Source organism: Ictalurus furcatus, chromosome 14, assembly GCF_023375685.1.
Source record: "Ictalurus furcatus strain D&B chromosome 14, Billie_1.0, whole genome shotgun sequence".
NCBI lineage: Eukaryota > Metazoa > Chordata > Actinopteri > Siluriformes > Ictaluridae > Ictalurus > Ictalurus furcatus.
Genome location: NC_071268.1, coordinates 30,751,556 through 30,758,493, shown reverse-complemented (window position 1 = coordinate 30,758,493; position 6,938 = coordinate 30,751,556).

Here is a 6,938-nt window from a genome sequence, read left to right as displayed (position 1 = left end):
ACACAGACACACACACACACACACACACACACACTCACACACACATAACCTGTCCAATCAGAACAAAAGAAAATAAAATTGCTCCATCCGGTAGGTGATGTTATAAGCACCATAAGTTTATAGAAGAAGAAGGCCTCACCCACCCTCTAGGTATAAAAATACTCTGTACTTCGAAGATCGTGTGTGAGCTTACAACATGTCTGCTGCTTGTCCTGATGCACCGAAAAAAACTCACTCTTTTTTGGGAAGATTACAAAAAAATTTAGAGCATGAAAAGATTCAATATTGGGTAATGTCAAACGGATGTACAGCCGGATTTTTTTCAGTGCAGAAAAAGGAACCGTTGTGCTTTTCAAGTTCTCGGTCCCGGGTCACATCCGCTGGAGCTGCGCTACTGAGAGCGTAACTTTTAACGAGTGTGACTGGAGAAAGTTCAGAAAATGGTGCAAGGAATTTGACTACATTATTAGAATGGACTTCTTTTCCCCGGATGCGTACAGGCGTAAATGGAGCAGTTCATCTCTGCAATGCAAATACCGCATCAGAGCAACAAATTTCTGCAAGAACCAGGTTTCACTGCACTGTGTTTCGGTATTAACCGGTGACGACACACACTTTCACAAAGAGATCTGCGAAGTGAGGTACGAACGAACCAGCTGGCACGAACTACAACGCTATTTCCAACAAATCGATGAATTATTCCAAAAAATTGGAAGAGACAAAGAAACAGCGAAAATAAAAGTAAGGCTAGAAGATCTCTTCTGAGATCATCAATATACTACTCCTGAGCAGAAACTCCACCTTCCCAAGACTCCTAAACTCCTAAACCTTCCCAAGCTGCAACGTTTGTCACGACCCCGAATGTTATAAACACCCAAAGAATGTAACTAAATGCCCAGAGTGTCAGAGATTGTGTAGATCCCGATACTGTTTCAAGAGACATAAAGCGAAGATTCAGTCGAGCAAAGGAGAATATTCTATGTGTGAAACGGGGTTCTACTGCAGTAAATGTAAACGTGTGATAAGGGATAAACCTTCTAATCGTGAGAAACATGAGCGCACACATCCGAAATGCATGCTCTGTGGTCAAAAACTCGACGAGGATATCGAGCATAGATGTTTTATACAGCGGGCTAGGAAAGAACGCGAAAATACGGATTATGTGTTTTACCATTTCGTGACCAGGCAGGAAACAGGAACTCATGTAGCCAATTTCATATGCTGTATTGATTTTAAGGGAGAGGAGTGGGTGGCTGAAGGGGATGATTGCGTCAGTGCCTTCTTTAAAAAGTTTCGGTGTAATACATACCACGGTTACACGTTTATCGTGCATAACGCTAGCGGGTTCGATTCATACCTTTTATTAAACCATTTAGTGAAAGAAGGAATCACACCCGAAATCATAGCGCAAGGTGGTAAAATTTTGTGTTTCATCGATACCGCGTTTCGCCAGTCCTGCATTGATAGTCTATCATTCTTACCCATGAAGTTGAGCAGCATCCCGAAAGCCATGGGTTTTTCGGAAAGCAAGAAAGGTTATTTTCCCCATTTCTGGAACACCGTAGAACATCAGGATTACGTAGGACCGTATCCTGACCCTAAGTTTTACGGTGTAGACGGCATGATGCCTAAGGATAGAGAAGATTTCTTTAAGTGGTACAGAACGGTTTCTGACAAAGTCTTTGATTTCAAGAAAGAGATGGCAGAATACTGTGTGAACGACGTAGAGATTTTGAGAAAGGGGTGTATAGCTTTCAGAGAAGAAATTCTGGAAAGTACAAAGGTCGATCCTTTTAAATGCATAACGATCGCTTCTGTGTGCATGAAAATCTTTAGAACCAAGTTCCTGCGTAAAGACACTTTAGCTATTGATAACTACATCACCACTCAGAAATCTTACTCATCACCTTCCATACAATGGCTCGAATACGTTTCTAAAACGCAAAACCTACCCATTCGCCACGCTTTGAACGAAGGTGAAGTCAGGTTTGGTAAGTATTACGTAGATGGTTACTGTGAGGAAGGGGAAAATGTAAGGTTTTTGAGTTTCTTGGATGTTTTTATCACGGCTGTGAAAAGTGTTTTCCCTCAATGACCCCGCATCCTCTTACCAAATCCAATGCTACCTTCGGAGATATCCGTCAGAAATCGATGGAGAGAATTAAGAATTTGCAAGACACTCTCAATTTGCATGTCACTCTGATGTGGGAACACGAGTGGAATGAAATGAAAAAAAAAAACGACAACCGCGTGCTAAACTTTCTAAAACGCCCAGCATGTGTCTCGGATGTGTGTTTACGATGAACAAAGCGGGAAACTTTCTCAGCGTACTCGTAGGTAGCTCGTCACAGGCCATCACACTATTTTTTCTACTTCAGGACAACTTCTCATAACCTCGGTTAGTTCTCTGGTATCCATGCGTTACTGGTAATCGATGAGCACGTTTCTTCGATTGTTTATTTCTAGAATACTGTCGAAACTGGCATACACGATTAGATTCACTGTGCTCGGAAGCGGTTGTCGAAATCTGAGTTCCAATCGCATATTTCCCGACTTTATTAATGACAAATGTTGCCCACAATCGTCGTCAGGATTCAGGTTGAATGAGAATGAAGTATATCCGTTCAGGTACTCTTCTCTGTTTATCGACAGTGCCTGATCTTTCAGCTGCTTTCCTGATGCTAAAATTAAAGAAGGGAATTCACGGACGGCGTTACCGGACTGAAAAACAGGCTGAAAAGGTTTTGCAGGATATTGAGTACCGTCTACATAGAGAGCGATAAACTCTGCGTCGTAATGTTTAAAATTAAAAGGGTTTTTATTGTACGACCTGCTGAAGGCATCGTTGTCTACCATCCCAGAGATAATGGTTTTAGGTAAGGGGCCGAGGAAGAGGTTCTCTTGTGAACAAATGCGGCTCCCTGCAGCGAGACTGAAGGTCTTCAGACAGACTCTTTCGATCGGGTACTCGGCTGTGGCACTGAGAAGAGCTTGCCCGTGACCGATTTTTACAGACGGTGAGACGGTTCCTTTCTTCACAAAAAGAGAAGCGTTGAGTATTTTCAGAAGGAAATCTTCCTTCATCAAGCAGAATTCAGCTTTGCTGCAAACCATTTTAATCCTCAAATCGATTCCGTTCAGTAAAAGTTTATCCTGAAAAAATATATCCGAGTGAATGTGTCCAATCAGGTCAAAGGTGTTGCTTTCAGCACTGAAACTGGCCCTTTTTTTGAGACCTTCGTTTCGACCGTCTGGGTCTGTGGCATCCATATGCCCAGCTGTGTCTTTGTAGAATAGCCCGGTGCAAAATTGTGTTTCCAAGATATCTTTTCCATAGTTGAGAAGACTTTCAAAGGTAGCACGGTATGGGTATGTACTGCTAGATTGAGAAATAAGACGATCCCCGAGCATGACATCCACTTGTGAAAAAAGTGAGGCTACGGGGTAGTTAACGACCCCAACCTTTGCATCGTTAGCTATATTGGAACCGTCGGGATTCACGATTTTACAGGACAGATGTAAAAAAGTGTTGTTCACGTCGAGGTAATCCTCCCCGTTTCCAGCCACGTAGAACTCCAGGGGCCCGTTGTCCGTAAGAGCGGAAATTGGAGGTATTTCGACATAAGTGTACTTCTCGATACTCGTTTGAGTATAAGGTAATGTGAAAATATCCAATTCTGTCTTGGTACACTCTGAGGATAGACTGTGTAAGAAAGCCATGATGTTAGAAAATGTTCAGCTGCTTTCTCTTGTGAGAGATGGTAGGATGTCTGTTGCCTCTCTGCTCGGTCTTTTTCACACTGGTCTTGAGTTTAGTAGCCTTACGTCTTTTATTCAGAATCACGTGTCGACGTCCTGGGAGCCTTTTAGATTTTTTACGCGCAATCAATGCAAGGCCTGATCCGTCTTGATTCTGAGTTTGTGTCTTGCTCATAATGTTGCTCACTACGTCGCTTACGAAACCTTTAGCCGCTGTTTTTAAATGAGGTTTTGCAATAGCAAACCCCCTTTTGAGGAACGGAAAAGCCATTCTAAAAAGACCCTTGATCAGACCTCCTAGCCCCGACCCATACATGGTGGGGGCGCCTTGAAACCCCGGAAGGCCATTTCCAGCCTGATGGACATGATAATCCACGTAGATCTGCAGGTGAACGTAGCCCCTATCCATCATTTTACATACGGAACGAATGTTTAGCGGGTCTAAAGTGTAGTTTAGCTATACATTTTCCGTAACTAAAAGGTATAGGCTTGTTCTGATCCGATTTGACTTCGATTACTATATCGGTGATGTGGTTCTTGGTGAGAGGTACGTAATGCAGCTTATCATAAGTAATTGTGACGACTTTGTTGTTTTCTCCCGTTATATGTACACATCTCAGTAACGGGGCAACACTGTCACCAACTCGCTGATACTCGATAACGTCTGTATATACATACATCGTGTAAAAGCCTGCGTGAATATCAGCGGGGTTAGGCGCGTCTGGTTCTCGGGCCGTTATCGGAACACCGGGGTTCATACCGAGCATATATGCTAATTTTCCATTAGCTTTGAACACAAAATGTTTTTGGGATGCAATGTGTATTTTATTTTTCATAGGGTTATAGGTTATCTCTATTCCAAGTTCCAATTTCTTCATGTTTTTGTTGATTTCACTAACCAGTTCCTCGATACTTTTGTAATATCCTTGAGTGATATTAAAGGTACTGTTTTGTGTTTTCTTTCCATCCCTCTGGATAATATGAAAAGGACAGTCTTCCTCTGTTAACGAGTACCAACTCTGGATATATTGAACCTCCGCGAGCGAGACTTCCCATATCCCGCTCAAATCGATTGGTTTGGCGAATTTAGTAGTGTAGTGCGCGATCTTATTATTAGGGTAAATATCCAGCGATGCGTTGCTTGGAAGCGTCACAAAGAAGCCGCACTTTTTCTTCATTATGGTGAGAATTCTTCTGTCATCAGCTGTGGAGGTCTTCCTTGGCCTACCATTCACTTTATGGTTACGAAGCTCACCAGTTCTCTCTTTCTTCTTAATAATCTTCCGAACAGTTGATTTGGTAAGCCTAAGCTTTGGCCGATGTGTCTGACTGCTTTTTTCTCGATTCTCAGCCTTATAATAGTTTTCTTGACTTTCACTGGTACAAATCTGGTCCTCATGTTGACAAACAGCAGAAGCAGATGCCAAGGGTGACCAAAAGCCTTGAATCAAGACCAGATGCTGAAAGCTGAGAGTAGTGTGTATACCTACATTACTGAAACAATTAAACACACCTGAGTTGTCACGACCCCCAGGGCTATTCCACCTTGGGCCACCCTGACTGTCCTTGTAGAACTTCTTCCTCTGTTTACTCATGTGGTTTTTATTTCCCTGGTTGGTTAGTGCTTTATTTAAGTTCCCTGTGGTTCTTCCTTAGTTCCTGGAGTACTCACTCATGTCAGGATATGTTTGAGTCTCTGGTTTTCTTGTGTTGGTTCTGCTTGTGTTATTTGCACTATGTTTTTGATTATTTAGCATTTTTCTTAGTGTTTACTTTCTAGTTCATTAAGTTCTGATAATCCTGGTTTCTAATGTGTCTTCTCCCCGTGTTTGTCCCTTAAGTCCTTTTCATTGATCCTGTTCCCTGTGTTGTCTTCAATGAAGACGTTCTGCATCCGCCTCTCTGAGTTCTCCCCTGTTACATGAGTAATCACAAACACCTGTGCTGCCCAATCACTGTGGCGCCTTGGATCACCAATCATGGTGCCTTGAAATGGGGGGTTATGTATTAAAAGTGCTGTAATTCCTACATGGTAAAACTAAAATGCATAAAAATATCCTTTATTAAAATCTGAGAATTTTAATAATGCAGTTTAACCACATGTGAAGTGTTTGAGTACAAATTTAAAACTGTGTACAGAGACAAATAAAAATAAATTATGCCTTTGTCCCAAACATTATGGAGATACTGTATGTGAAATAAATGAAATAAAAGGCAGTGTGTAAAAAGATTTGTCTGCACCCTGCACACAGACGCTGGGAAACTTTTAATTAATTTATATTTTATAGTTAAAGTAGATTAGGGCTTTCTAGCTCACTCTTCCTTTCTGTTGTGTCCTTCTCATACATGCATCACTTACACACATCTCATCAAATATGACCCTTTCTGCTTGTGTCTCAGCAATCTCAGCAGTCTCTGCCCTCTTTGATAGTAAAAGATGGCCCCCAAAAGGAAGGGAGCGAGGTAGGATATTTACACTGTGTTAAAGGTCCAGCTATGCTGCAGGCTACAAATCTACAGTATCCAGGGGAGATTATCCACAGACGCAAGAGTGATACTTGGGTATAAACCTTTTTTTGGTGTGTGGCAGCACGATGGTGCAGTATGTAGTGTTGCTGCCTCACAGCTGAGAGTGTAAACCCCAAAAACACAAAGCCATTTCTCCAGTGGTTAGCAAAGCCAAAACATCAAACTAAACCCAACACTAACTCCACAAACAAAACTGCCTTCCCTAAACATAAAAAAAAAAACATCCTACAAAATGGTTCCCAAACTCCCTTCCTGTTTATACTGATCAATACTCCAACCAAATTCAAGGACAGTTTGTTGATTTTTTTAACCATTACTAAGGAAGCAATTTTTCTAAAATTTTTAATGAATACCAAAACAAAACAAGAACTATGAACATGCAGCAAAACACTAAGGCAAGAATCAAACATTAACAAAGACCATGGACACAAAAACAGAACCAATAGCAACAAAAGATAAACGCAAGAACAGGAGTGCAATGCAAACTGTGGATATGTACACATAGGTGCTCGTTAACTGAATGAGAATCAGTTGCTGATGGTCATGTGATGCTATGTGGTGCAGTGGCTGCTGGGAACTGTAGTCTGGGGTCCCTTCCGGGAAATCCATGACAAACTCCCCTTAGCCCGTGGCTCTCGATCCACGTACCA